The sequence below is a fragment of the Capricornis sumatraensis genome, unplaced genomic scaffold (assembly GCF_032405125.1).
Source record: "Capricornis sumatraensis isolate serow.1 unplaced genomic scaffold, serow.2 scaffold127, whole genome shotgun sequence".
Lineage (NCBI taxonomy): Eukaryota > Metazoa > Chordata > Mammalia > Artiodactyla > Bovidae > Capricornis > Capricornis sumatraensis.
In genome coordinates this window covers 1-15,000 of record NW_027184711.1, presented here as the reverse complement: position 1 = coordinate 15,000, position 15,000 = coordinate 1, and positions in this window count along the sequence as shown.

Below are 15,000 nucleotides of genomic sequence, written 5' to 3'. Positions count from 1 at the left end.
CCTCGACCCCCCCCCCAGAGAGAGCCACTCACGGGACACACACGCCACCGTGGCGGGGACCCGAGGGGGACACCGGGTTAAGGGAAACGACACCACCACTCGGCCTCAGGCACCTGAGGGACGACCTGGAGCGCTCCAGGGGCACCACCGAGGGTCACACGAGGCACGCTCACACACCCGCGTGGGGTGCGCAGCGCGGCGTCGGCGGTGGCACAGCCCTCCCCGCCACAGGGAGGGCCGCTCGCCGGGCACACGCCGAGAAGGCGAAGCGAGAGCAATCTGCTGTGTCAGAAGACCAACGGCCCCCACTGACGCCCCAAGGCAAAGGAGACCGAAGATCAGGGCCAGAAGCCACACCCAACCCCTGCCTTCCTCACCCTCCCTGATGGGCAGCGAGGGGGGGAGAAGACAAGCGAGGGGCCCCGCGGACAGACCGAGAAGAGCAGACGCGTTCACTGGGAACGCCCGTCCCTCGTCTGGCACGGCTTAGGCTCGGCCCGGGAGAACACGACCACACCACATCGATCTGTTGAGCCAAGGTGGAGCGGGGGGGAGGCACGGTGAGGACAGTCACCAGAGGGGCCCGCTTTAAGCCTCGCCGGCAACCTCCGCCCCCCCCACCTCGCCTCAGGCGAGAGCGGCCGACGACCCCCAAGAGGAGAACGCCTGACACGTGGCACGGAGCCCACAGGGCGGGGGTCGCCCCAGCCGCAACCAGGTGCCCACAGCGGGGGCGAGGGATGCACAGGGTAGAAGACCCACGCGCCACCTCGCCCCGCCACCCTCGGGTCGCCCAGAGACCGGAGGTGGCACCAAGGGTCGGGTCAGCCAGACGACACCACACAGGAGCCGGCGCACAGGCCCAGGCGGGCGGCTCCAGCGGCAAGGGCCGAACCGGGCACCAGCTGGCGGCCCAGAAGCCCAGAGCCCCGCGTGCGTCCAGAGACCCACAGTCCTCGGTGGCAGACACCAAAGGAGACCGTGTCAGCACTTATCTGGTGGCAAAAAAGGCCTATTAAGGGCGACGAAATGACAGCAGCTGACAGCGGAGCACATCGACGACGCGCAGGGAGGGCCCCCGGAACCTTGTCCCGGCCACCTGTCCCCAACGCTGCCCCATAAACACCAGGCCCCGAGCTCTCTTGGGGGGGGGGGGTCATCTGGTCGACCGGGAGGGGGGAGGGGGCGCGTGGTGGCCAAAGCGGGGGCGCGGGCACCAAGGGGGGGCGGGGGGGAAGCTGGCCGAGGACGCCCTCCCCGCCTCGTCCACGCGGGCAGGGGTACCGGTCCGTCCGAGTCTCCGAACGGGGATTTGGCTTCGATGTGCAAAAGGAAAAGAGAAGACAGAACCGTCAGCGAGGCGCTTCCCACGAGACGAGCGGGCCCCGACCAGGGACCGCGCCCGGGGCCCGGACCGTCCTAGACGGGGCACCCAGGACGGCCCGAGCCGGCCCCCACCTCCCGACTGGGATTCAGGGAGCCGGAGAGGGGGGAGCCAAAGTCGCGTCCGACGACCGAGACCCACGAGGGCACGCCGAAGGGTCGAGCGCGCCCTCCCCGGCCACCCGCGGAAGCAGGGTCCGGTCCATCCACGTCTCCGGACCCGTCAGGACTCTGACAAAGAAAAAGCATGTGTGCCGGGAGACGCCTCGGGCGACCGGACCCCACGGGGGGACCGCACACGCGCCTCCCCCGCTCAACCCTCGGGTTCCCCCACCTCCGGAGTGCCACGCGGAAAACACCTCGGGCAGAAAGGACCCGAGGGCCCGGACCCTGGCGCGCCCTCCGGCGACCTCCAAGCCACCGTCTGGGCCGGTCCCCACCTCCGGAGCGGGGCCGAGGGCGAAGCAAACGCTCCTGAGGGCGAAGCAAACGCTCCTGAGGGCGAAGCAAACGCTCCTGAGGGCGGCCCAGGAGGCGTCCGGACCGCCGAGCCCGAGTCCAGGCGCTCCGGGCAGGGAAGACCCTCTCCCCGCCCACCGCGGCGGCCCGGCCCAGGCAGGGTCCGGGCGGTCCGTCCCCGTGGCCGCAGGGGCACGGGGAGATGCTGGTCGACCCGGTCAGGCCGCCCCGCGAGCCGGCTCCGGGGCGCCGCGACGGTCACCCTCCTCAGAAACCTAGAGAACCAATCTCCGGCGACAGCGGGACTGTCCCTAGGCCTCGGCGCCACCGGGACTGTCGCCGCCAGCGTCGCCGGTGTCTGAGAGCTCTGCCTCGGGCCCAGAGGCTGAGTCACAATCCTCCTGAAAGGCCTCGCCGAAGCTCCAGAGGGGAGGGACAATATACAAGCGGCCGCCAGGTGGCTCCTGACAAGCGACTCGAACGTCCCGAGGACGGGTCGCTGTCGCCGGCCGCCGGGGACGCCACCGCGCCGGCCGCCCAGACGCCCGAGCTCGGCCCGGAGCCTCCGCCGCCGAGCGACGCGACGCGACGCGACCCCGGCCGCAGAGGAAGGGAGAGACGCTGGGAAGGATCTCCTCAGGAGGCTGCCACGAAGGAGACTCACTCCCCCACGCGACTCCGGGGTGCTGGGGGGGACATTCCACGGAGACGCCGGCGGGCGGTGGGGGCTCGGGGCGGGGTCGGCGGAGAGAGGGGCACCAGCGGCATCGCAGACTCCCCCGGCCCCCCTCCCCCGAAAGAGAGAGGGAGGGAGGGAGGGAGGGAGGGAGGGAGGGAGGGAGGGGCCGGCAAAGCGAAACCAGGCGAGCGCTGCTCGGAGAACAAAGCAGGACTTTGGAAAGCAGACACAGACACGCGAGCCCAGGAGCAAGAAAGGAAAAGGAGGAGACACACTCGGAACCCCCAACAAGAGAAGGCACCACTCAACCTGGGTGGAGACCGTGACAAAGTCCGAAGACAACACACCCAAGCACGCGCCGGTGGGTGGGGAAAGTGCACCTGAGGTCAGGAGAACATGGATTTCAAAGTCACTGAACTGGCCACAAACACCAGAACGGCAGGCGGGCGGGAGGGCGGGCGGGAGGTCTGGGGTGGCAGGGCTGCGGGGGTGGGGGTTGGGAGGGGCGGGGCGGGGGGGCCTGGGGTGCGGGGGCGGGGGGGGGGTGGCGGCTGAGGGGCGTGGAGGTGAGGAGGACCGGACCGAGTCGATAGGGATCCACTAAATAAACCCCGTGTTCCATGACAACAGCCAGTTACATGAATACATAACTTTTTGAAGCAGATCAGAAAGGAAATGAAACAGAACCACCAGGCAGGAAAGTCAAGTCATAGAACTGCTCCGGCTGCTTAAAAGTCAGAGAGAGGGAGAGGGAGAGGGGGAGGGGGAGGGAGAGGGGGAGGGGGAGGGAGGGGGAGGGAGAGGGGGAGGGGAGGGGGAGGGGGAGCGAGAACGCAGACACATGCGCATATACGCGTGTCCATATGTATACGCACGCGTATTCGCGTCTATATATACGCGCACACGTGGGTATAAACAAACACGTTCAAAGGGCATGCTCACATACACGCATGTGTCTGTGTGCGCACGTGTATGCCTAGGCGTTTCTACTGTGCGTGTATGCTTGCGTGTATATACGTAGACACAGGCATATAGACACAGACGTCCACGGAGATACACAGGCACGAATACACATGCTCATATGTGCAGATACGTCGGTATCCATAAACACATACATATACGGGGAAAGCGCAAGCATATTGCAAAAGGGGCTTTTCTGTCCAAAACGGATCAAGGCGTCAGACAACTCAGCCTCCAAAAGGGAAACGACCCCCGATGAGCGAAGTGGGCAGGCAGGGGGCCCGAGCAGACACCTTCCTCCCAAAGAAAGGGAGAACAGACAGACACCCAGAAGCACAAGGTAGAAAACACATCAGCGGCAGGGCTGGGCTGGGCTGGGCTGGGTCTGCCGGGGGTGGGGGCGGGCTCGCGGAAGCACCCCGGGGCGTTTATCTGGACAAGGATCCTTCTCCTTCGGAGGGGAAAGGCCCAGGGGCTGGAATCGCAATCGCGACAGCAAGTTCGAACCACGAGAAGACAGTGGCTCCTGATCGGTCGAACGCGTCTTTGCTGCCGCTGAGGAACATGTGGGCGGACTCAGAGAGATCACATCTCATCCCCTGGGGCCTCCCAGAGAGAGAAACCACATCCCTAGGGAAAAGAGTCCTGCGATTCCCTCGGAACACTCCACCAAAGAGTCCCCCTTCGACCCAACCCAGCCACTCCACGGAGTGCCCACGGAGGGGACAGAGAAGATACGGACATGTGTATGTGTGGGATCGACCCCCATACCTAGGTAGACATCCGTACACACAGAAGGAGAGAGCTCTCTGTCTGTGTGCCTACGCCTGTATCTATTCACACACACACACACACACACACACACACACACACACACACACACAGAGGAATGGGACTCAACCACCAGAAGGGAATGAAATCTCACAGTCTGCAGGAACTTGGAGAGACCTTTAGAGGGGATGATGCTCAAGGAAATACCTCAGAGCCGTCGTTTCCACGCAGTACCTACCAAACGATACACCGTGAACACAACAGAACCAAAGAGAAACAGGCTCCTAAGATACCACCACGGAGCACATGAGGGGTGGCCCGAGGAGGGAGCGGGGGACACGGTGGCGGGGGGTGGGGTGGGGGAGAGAACGAGTGAACGAGCGCCACCGGTGAGGGAGACAGATGAAGCGGTGCCACCTCCCACTTAGGAAATCCATGAGTCACGGGCACGTCACGACACCAGATGTCATCTGCCGTGACACCAGGTGGTGACGGACGGTCCCTCACTAGACGTATCCTGGCGATCGCTGTGTCAGGCGCTACACTCGAAGCCATCGTCGGTACAGCTGAAAAGGAACGGGGGAACAGAACACGAAGAAAAAAAAAAAAAAAAAAAGGAAAGGAAGCAGGACGGGAGGAAGGAAAGAAGGCGAAAGGAAACGTTGGCAGTCAGTCAGAGGTCCGTTTGAGAAGAGTGGGACCTGCGTGTGTGTGGAGCGGCGGGGAGTGGGGAGGCGGGGAGAGAAACTAGGGTGAGTAGGAGGACGGGGAGCAGGAGGAGGAGAAAGAAAAGGACCGATGGCCTCGAGGGGGAGGGGGAGATCAAGGATCCAAGGAGTGGACAGGAAGGTCAGGTGAGTGCCATAGGGAAAGGAAACGAAGCCAACCCACGAACACCCTCCCCACGGTGGTTGCGTTCAGTCCAAGATCAAGATGTGGGTAGCACGGTGTCCTCCAGCGCACGGGGACGCACAGGCCTGCCTTGGCGTGGGAGTTCAGGATCAGCCTGAACGCTGAAGCCGTTCTGTTCATCCACGGCTGGCACGTACCATGGTCCCACGACATTCACACATCCTAGCAAACCATCGAAAGACTCTCACTCACTCGCCATGAAACACGTAGAGAACAGAAAAGGAGGGACCCGATGGTGGCTGGCTGGCTGGCTGGCTGGCTGGCTGGCTGGCTGGATGACCATGAGAGTCTGAGGATGGAACCCATGGACAGAAAAGCATCCGATTCCCTTGGGTCAAGAATCGGTCTCGCCTTCTGTGCCTGGTGTCCTTCCTACGTCTGGAGGATTCCCTCCCCCCCCCCCCCCCCACCCCGCTCCCAGCTCGAAGGTGCTCTCAAGGTCCCCGCCGGCACGCTCTCTTCGGAGCGCCCGTCTGAAGGGGAACGTTCTCTTCCACGTCCCCGCCCTGAGACCGCTTCAGCCTGGCCCGCCCCTCCACCCCCGCCTGCCTCTCTCCCTCCTGCTCCTCCTCCTCCTCCTCGGAACTCCTGAGCGCTCCTCGCCCCGGCCTCTCACCCCACACGGTGGCGGTGTTGGCCTAGGTGTGCTCAGGCGCCTCCTCCCCGCATCCCAGGGGACTGCCGCTGTCTCTCGACTGCGTCGTCCTGGGACCATGTGTTTCCCGGCCTTTTCTGCGGGTGGGGGAGACCCGGACGGGCCGGGGCCAGGCGGGGGTGTGGGGGAGCCTGCATGCGGGGGGAAGGGTGGGGGCAGAGAGGAGGAGGAGGGGGAGGAGGGACGACACGACTCCCCAGTGCCAGTGTGTGCCTGTGGCCCGGGAAACAGAGGACGCACCGGGCTGGCTCCGAAAAGGGGATCGGTCCCGAGATCGGGCACGTTTGTTCTTTGCAGAGGCCCTGCAGGTCGAACAGGCAGGGGCAAGGATTGGGCTTCCCGCACGGAGAACTGTTCACCCATCGTGGAAACAGGCGTCTGTCACACCGGGGCTTCGGCTCTCGGTGCGATGTCCACGAGCCGTAGCCACTGAAACGTGCGCGCGCTGGAGCCGGCGCCGTGCAGAGGGCGATCTCATCCGGCTCCTCGTGTCCTTCCAGTGAGTAGGCCCGGATCTCGGGGAGAACAGAAATCCAGAGAGCTGCATGAACCTGACCGTCACGCTTTCAGAAGCCAAGGGAACCAGAAATGAGGTTCACTCGCGTGTGGGTCTGTCTCTCCACGGGACGAATCCTCTCTGTGAGCAGATGAGGGTTCCGGGGGCCCCGTGGAGCAGAGAGGATAGACCGTTCCCTCAGGCCCCCTGCTCCTCCCATGCACGCGCACGCTCCCCAACGGTCGGTCCTAGGAACAGCCTGCCCCAGAGGAGCGTGCTGGCCACCACCCACCTCCACGGAGACGGAGACGGCAGTGTCCGTCCGCGTCAGTCATCCTCGTCCAGAGTCCCCGGGCTGCGTGCCCTCGCCTTCACGCCTGGCGCCGTCCGTTCTGTAGGTTTGTGTCGAACCTGCCCGGAGCCCTGTGCCATCGTCCCGGATCAGGGGTTCGGTGGAAAACACCCCGTCCCCCCGCCTCATCGGCAGGTGGATCCTTCACCACTGGGCCACCAGGCAGGGAAGTCCCTTCACAGCCTTCTAAAAGCATCTACCCTGAAACATTCCATGTCGTCCTCCAAAATCACTGGACCATCACGACTGAAATGAAGGAAACTATGTGAGTTCAAGAATGTCTTCACTCCTCAGTGCTTCTTGCTTTAGAACCACGAAGGCATCTCTCTCTCTCTCTCTCTCTCTCTCACACACACACACACACACACACACACACACACACACAGAGGGGGCTCATCGTCCAAAAGAAACCAACTGTTGTGTTTAATCCATCCCCTTTGTTGTGGCCGTTGTGCCATCGCTAGTCAAAGAAGCTGATCTCATGTGGAATCCGATGTCTTCTCTAGGACACTTCAAGAAGCAGCAAGAGTGCCGGTTTGTGAGAAACGAAGGTCAACCCGTCACGATGCGATCCCTTTTCCTGGCCTGATCGTTCAGAAACTCTCCCATCCCAAGCGGGGGACGTCAGGATATCCATCTTGAGTTTGGGACTGGGGCTTCCCCGGCGGCTCCGTAGGAAACCATCCCGTGCCCGCGCAGGAAACACGGGTTTCATCCCCGGCCCGGGAAGATCCCACGTGCTACAGAGCCACGAAGCCCATAGGCCTCGCCGATGGAATCTGTGCTCTCGATCCTGGCCGCTGCGAGCGCTGAGCCCACACCCAGCAGCCAGTGAAGCCCACGTGCCCCAGAGCCCACGCTCCCCAAGAGGAACCACAGCCACGAGAAGCCCAGACACACAAGCGCAGAGCGGCCCCCTCCTCCACGGAGAGAGAACGGCTCGCACGGCAGTGAAGGCGCAGCACACCCCCACAGACATCAAAGACATCCCGTGATTCGAAAGCAAGACGGGCTCTAGGATGGGATGCCGTCGGCCAAGACCTCGTCCTATCCCTCGGGAAGCTCGCTGACTCTGCGGTAGAGGAGATCAAGAGACCGCCGCTCACCGTGCCATCGGAAGTGTGGGAAGCTCTCCCTACAGTGCTGAGAGCCCAGTGGAGACGTGACCCGTGGGGACCGTGAGCGTGCCTGTTCTCGTGAAGAAGTCCTTCCCAGTCCGGGCTCTGGAGATCGGCCTGCAGACAGTGGACGGCCATCCCTCTCGGCTCCCTGCAGGCCCACGGGTCCGGGCGTGCTGTGCCCCCAGCATCTGCTCGCATCTTCTGGGCCCGTCTCCCCCATGGTGCTCCACTCGCTTTGAATCCTTCTCCCCTCTCGTCTGACATGTTTTCTTTCCTGTTCGACTCTTTCCGGCTCCCCAGGCACCACTTCGCATCGTTCTTCTCTTCTCATCGCACTCGTCTCGTGGAAAGAATTCCACGTATCTCTGCCCTGTGCCCCAAGGAGTCTGTCATCGCTCCATTCATCTGGGGATGGACTGGCACGCAGGCAACCCCGGCCCACGAAAACCGTGGTTCCGTGTGGATGGAACGACTCGCCGACGACCGCAGGGGGCTTGTGGACGTGGACGGCTGGCACCGGGGAGTCGTCCTGCGGACACACCCTCGGGCACCATCGCGTTCGCGGGAGCGTTTGGGTTGCCGTCGTGGTCGCCGCCGTATTCCCTAAGACGTGTGCGGTCGCACTGGATTCCGACGGCGTCTATTGGAAAAGAATGGATCGTTCCCCGGATCCCCTCCGAAGGACTTCGAAAAGAGTCGTGGTCGAGACATGATCGATCTTTCCAACACTCTCACTTCTGGGTAGACATCTAAAGAAAAGAGACACAGAATCTAAATCTCAGAGAGACATCTGCACTCCCATGTCCACGGCAGCATCAGTCACACGGGTCAAGAGAGGGAAACAGCCCGAGTGTCCATCAAGGGAAGAAGAGGGAAAGAAGACACACGATCCAGATAGAGATCGATCGATAGGTAGACATAGATGTCCCACGGAGCCACAGGAACGAACACATTCTTATCTGGTGATAGCATGGATGTGACTTAGGGCGTGATGCCAAATGAATAAGTCAGGTAGAGAAAGAAAAAGACTTTCTCGTGCCACTTACATGCCATGGATGGCCATCAAAAAAAAAGAAAGAAAGAAAGAAAGAAAGAAAACGATCATCACAGAGCGGCTGGGGGAGGGAGAAATGGGAAGATATTGCATTGATGTAAGGGGGAAAGAAAAAAAAAAAACCGACTTCACGGATAAGGTACATCTGTACTGTACACGTCACAACGAGCACGGTGATTCTAATGAACAGCATTATTATGATCGTATGATACTATTCGGAGAAGGCCATGGCACCCCTCTGCAGTCCTCTTGCCCGGAAAATCCCATGGACCGGAGGAGCCTGGTGGGCCGCAGTCCACGGGGTCGCTAACAGTCGGACACGACTGAGCGACTTCCCTTCCACTTTTCACTTTCACGCCTTGGAGAAGGACATGGCAACCCACTGCAGGGTTCTTGCCTGGAGAATCCCAGGGACGGGGGTGCCCGGTGGGCTACCGTCCGTGGGGTCGCACAGATTCGGACACGACTGAAGCGACGCAGCAGCAGCAGCAGCAGCAGCAGCAGCAGCAGCATGATCATCTGAGAAAGTTGCCATGACAGTGGACATGAATCACTCTCCTCCCGTCCAATGGCAGAAGGAAATGGCCACCCACTCTAGGATTCTTGCCTGGAACTGTCCACGGATGGAGGAGCCTGGTAGGCTACAGTCCGTGGGGTCGCAAAGAGTCGAACACGACCGAGTGACTTCACTTTCTTTCACATCCAGTCATGATCTGTATGGGTTGTGAGAAAGCTATGAGCTACCGCTTGGGTGGTCATTATTCTTCTGCAACATACAGGTGCCTCTTGTCCCCATTCTGTACACATGAGAACGGAGGATGTCATATGTCCTTCACGGAGGAAATGATATTTCAATACACCTGGAAATTAAACACATAAAATCACCTAGTTGTCTTGTCTTTCCATGAAGAGTCAGTATCGGCTGCGCTAAAAAAAAAAAAAAAAGAAAAGAAAAGAAAAGAAAGAAAGAAAGAAAAAGAAAGCTTTCTTTGGGGGTCTTCGATATGGCCATGCAGGGACACAGGTTTGAATAAAAACCGGGGGAACGTTCCCCAGGAAAGAGTCGGGGGCTTAGAAAGCTGAAGCTCCGTGAGGTTGTAAAGCGACCCGAGAGCAATGAGGATGGACTGTCACGCAAACAAGGGACCGTCTCTTCTTCCAGGGTCCATAGACGGTCACCAGTGAGGCAGGGAAAGGGGAGGGTGTGTGGGATAGGGGTCTTGAATGTCGGGAACACTGTTTCGAGGATCCGGAGGCCTCTGTTCCCCAGGAGGTGCTCCGAGTTTCCAGACTGAGACACAGACCTCTTCCTCCATGGCCCGCCCCTTCTCTATTTTGGGGCGCTCTCTTGGCGATGCTGACTCCACTTTGATTTTCCTGTCACATGTCATCCCCTTTTGCATTCAAAGATACCATTCCATCATGGAAACAAGAGACCTGGTTTATCTCTTTAGAGAGGATTCGAATGAGACAGGATCACTATCCGTGGCGTGGTTTCGGGCACGAACGACCCACACGGGGATCCATGCCACATCTCTCTTTGCCATAGAGAAAGGCTGTGTATGGCAAATGATGCCACGGGATCGGCGAGTTCCTCGGGCTCAGCACTCTCTCGACTTGGCTGCGGTTTTGGTTTTGTTCCCTTCCGTGTTTGCTCGCTTGCTGACCCGCACGTTCTCTCCGGATAGGGCAGCCCATCGAAGCGGAAACACAATCCAGTCTGTGTGGATCCTATTCACGCATCCGATGGGGAGATCAACGACCTCTACGTGGATCCATACACATGGCCGTGTTGGGTTCAGGAGGACCCTTTGGTGTTTTCTGGGTGCGCCCTTTGTTGTCCATGAGCTCACGTGCCTTTCGGGGACATGGCTGATGGAGACGGACACCAAGCAGCAGGGCAGCGAGCTGGCGTCTCGGCCTAGAGCGGTTTCCCAAATGACATCTCAGAACCAGGGCTGAGACAGCCATCCCTCCCCGGGCCCCCCTCGTCGCCGGGGAGGGGTGGGGTGGGGTGGGGGTGGGGGGTGTGAGGTTGGGGAGATGGGGGTGGGAGCCGGGTCCGGGTGCGCGCACGCACGCGCCTGTGTGTGTGAGTGGGGGGGGGGGGGGGGGGGCGGGGCGGGGAGGAGACGGGACTGGGCTCGGGGTTGGGGGTGCCCGAGGTGAGGGGACCGTCCCGGTCCCCCTGAGACGTGAAGGCAGGTTCTGTCCCGCTGAGAACTCCCTGCCTTCAGGGGCGCGCGAGGGGAGCAGGTTTCTCTCCAATCCATTTAGTAAACGGTTTTGAAACAGTTTCCAGACAAAAAGTATCACACAGTTATACACAACATGTCTACTTGTACTTGCCGGGGCCAGCGTGAGGAACTCCGCCCATGGCAAAGGTCACGAGGAAGGAGGCTTGGCACACGCAAAGGCGTGATCAGGCCTCCGGAAACCCCCCCGTTCCCGAGCATCTACCCCCAAAGCCAGAGTCTACCTAGAAAGGACGCGTCTCGTGGGTTGGTTAGGAATGACGTGGGTGAAGGGTTTTTCACGTGTCGGGCCAATCATGACGGCTCATCCCCGGCCCTGGGTGTGACGAGGGCGTCTCAGGTCAAACCTCTCTGCTGACAGACCGGCTCGCGTGACAGGGTCATCCGCACTCCCGCCACGACGCACACGAGTGTCGACGACCTCTCCACCGTAAACAGCACAGAGAGTCTGGGAGTCTTTGGAGAGTCTTCGTGAGCACAGGGCTTTTCTCACGGTGGTCGAGTCCACGATTGCCGCCAGGCCTCCATAGCCTTAGGCACCTGGGAATCTATGAATCCGTGTCGTTGGAATATAGAAAAGGACATAGAGTCGTTTGGAAGGGGAGCAATACTGGACTCTGTGAGTCCATGAATGTTCTCTTTTGGAATAGATTCCCTGTCCTTTGGGATCCAGCCCTGTGTCCTTGCTATGTAAACATGTCACTCGATCACTCTCTTAAGCCTAAAGAGACCTTCAGGGCACCATGGGGGAAAGGGATTTCATGTGTTGGGCTGATGGTTGCTGCTACATCTCCATGTTCCCTGCCCTTAGAGTGAATCTAACTAGCATAGAGGAGACATAAGGATTCACCTTTCAGAGGAATCATGTGACCTTTGGGTTCAACCCATTCCTTTCTTGATTGGAACTCACGACACCCTCACCCTACAGGCATGTACCTTTATCTGGAGGGTGGTGCCTGGTTTAAGAAAAAAACACCCTTGGAACACAGAAGTGTTTTGGGGATCAGAAAGAAAGGATCATCACATGTCAGCAGGCCTCACGGCCAGAAGATGATGTCATATCCCTGAGACCCCTTTTTTTTTTTTTTTTTTTTTTTCGTACATGTATGTGAAGCACCTGATTTTGAGAAAGGTCGGGACTCCTGGCCCCCACGTGACTCTGTAGTCATCCCTATATGTCACCAAAGGTAGAGAGGCAAACCCAACACGAAAGAAATCGGATCCGTCTCCGGAAAGACCGATACCCCCATGTCGCTTCTTTCTTGCTCCCCGTTTCTCTGGCTGAATTCCAAGTTATTCAGCCTCTTTTCCTCCACTCATTTTCCTACGACACTATCCGTTTCTAATCTCTCTATATCTCTGTCATTAAATACGTGTTTATCCAAGGACGCCAACACCGTCCCCACCTTCGAATTCCCTGGATCCAACGGGGCTGGACCCGGGCAGGAGGCGGCGTGTGGTGGTGTGTCTGGGGCATGCGCAGGTGGTGCCGCGTGGGTGTATGTGTGTGTGGGGGGAGGGGTAATGTGTGTGGTGTGTGTATAGGTTCCACGTGAGGCCGAGTGTGTGTCGGGTGGGCACCATGGGTGTGTGCGTGTGGGATGCGCCTGTGGGTGTGGGCATGGCCGGAAGGGGGTGGGGCGTGCAGAGACAGTGGCCCAGAGACACAGCCAGGCAAAGGACAACGCAGTGTGTGTGTGTGTAGGGGGTAGGGGGGAGTGTGTGGTATGTGGCCTGTGCGAGCGGGGTGTGAACGGGCTGCGTGTGTGTGTGTATGTGTCTGGGGTCGGGATGTGTGTGTGCGCAGCGTGCAGGCGGGGTGTGTGTGCGGGTATGCGTGTGGCGTGTAGGGTGCCGCTGTGGGTGTGGGTGTGGGTGTGGCCTGTGGGTCTGAGGGGCGGTGGCGCAGAGACAGAGGCCCAGAGACACAGCTAGGCAAAGGACAACGCAGTGGGGGGGGAGGGGGGGGGCTCGTGAGGCGGCTTGCAGGAGGGGTGGGGGGTGGGATGTGTGTTCGGGCATGTTGTGTGCGATCGTCGCGGGGTGTTTATGGGCGGGGGGGTGGGTGTGGCGTTGGAAGCGGGGCTGGGTGTGTGTGGCCTCAGCGTGTGGTGTGTGGGCAGAGCGAGAGAAGAGGAGAGGTGGAGCATCACAGCCAGGCCAAGGACAACGCAGTGTGTGTGTGTGTGTGTGTCTGGGTTCGGGATGTGTGTGTGTGCTGTGCGTACGCGGGGTGTGTGTGCGGGTATGCGTGTGGCGTGTAGGGTGCACCTGTGGTTGTGGGTGTCCCGGGGAGGGGCGGCGTGGCACAGAGACACAGCTAGGCAAAGGACGGTGCAGTGTGTCTGTGTGTGTGTGGGGGGGGGGGGTGCGGGAGAGGTGGGGGTGCGGGGTATGTGTTGGGGCATGGTGTGTGCGGGGGTGGGGGGTTTAATGGGCGGGCAGGTGTGTGTGGCGCTGGGGGCGGGGCGGGGTGTGTGTGTCTACGCATGTGGTGTGTGGGCAGAGACAGAGGAGAGGGGGAGAGTCACAGCCAGGCCAAGGACCACGCAGTGGAGGGGGGGGGAGGGGGGGCTGGGGCGGGGGGGAGGGGGGGCTGTGGGGGGAGGGGGGGCTGGGGCGGGAGGGGAGGAGTGTGCGGTGTGTGGCAATCGTGGGCGGGGTGCAAACGGGCTGGGTGTGCCTGTGTCTGGGGTCGGGATGTGTGTGTGCACTGTGTGCAGGCGGGGTGTGTGTGCAGGTATGCGTGCGGTGTGTGGTGCGCCTGCGGTTGTGGGTGTGGTGGAGGGTGGGTGGCGCAGAGACACAGCTAGGCAAAGGACAGTGCAGTGTGTGGGGGGGGCGGGGGGGCGGGAGAGGTGAGGGGGCGGGGTTCATAATCTGAAAGGTGAAAGGCACAGGGACGCACGGACGCACCCACCCACCCACGCACGCACGCACGCAGGCAGGCACCCAGCCACGCACCCACCCACCCACCTGCCCACGCACGCACGCGTCCACGCACCCACCCACGCACGTGCCCGTCCACACTGTTGTGTGACGAGCTGGGTGGATCTAAGCGTGTGATGACTCTGTCCATCGGGTGGAAATCGCAGATCTCAGTGAGGTTATGATGGGAGCAGGGGCTTTGACGCAGTGCGACGGAGAACACACTGATGATCGACTTCAAGGTCAATAGAGAGGGGTCTGAAACCTCCCAGAAGGAAATCACAGCACTTTATCATAAAGTTTGGTGTAGCTATTTGTTCTGGCATAGTCACCAAGTGTAAACGGTTCATTTCTGAATGTCATTTCTGTCCCGCTGAGTCCTCCCTGCCTTCAGGTGCGCCAGCGAGGGGTGCAGGTTTCTCTCCAATCCACGGCCATGCATCGTTTTCGCCCTGTTCAAAAAAAAAAAAAAAAAAAAAAACACAAAGACCAAAACGTATTTGTTTATCTTGGCCTGTTTTCCGGGCCGAGGCCAAAGACCTCTTCAAGCGTGTCCAAAGGATCTGACAGGATGGGAGGGAGGGTGCAGGTCAATCCACGGGTCAGGAGATCCACAGAAGCTGTCACAGCTGTGACTCGGGCCTTTTTCAGAAACAGGCCCATTTGGATGATTCCCTGGACAGGAGTCACCCCAGGAGTTTCCTTGAAGGGATCGAGTTGAGCTGCAGGAGTCGGGAGCGTGACCCCGCCGCCGCCAGAGGGCCTCCTCAGCCCGGCAGGCCGGCCTGCAGGCAGGCAGGCAGGGGCTATTGTCTGTGGGCCCCACCGCCACCCTCCCCCACCCTCCCCCTGCAGGGCCTCGTCCGATAGCTTCATTCAGATGCAGAAAGCTTTCCAGTCAAGTCAGAGCCTTTGACTTCGCCTCGAGCTTCTCTCCATTGAATGGTGATCCGCCCCACCCACCCCTCCTCCCAT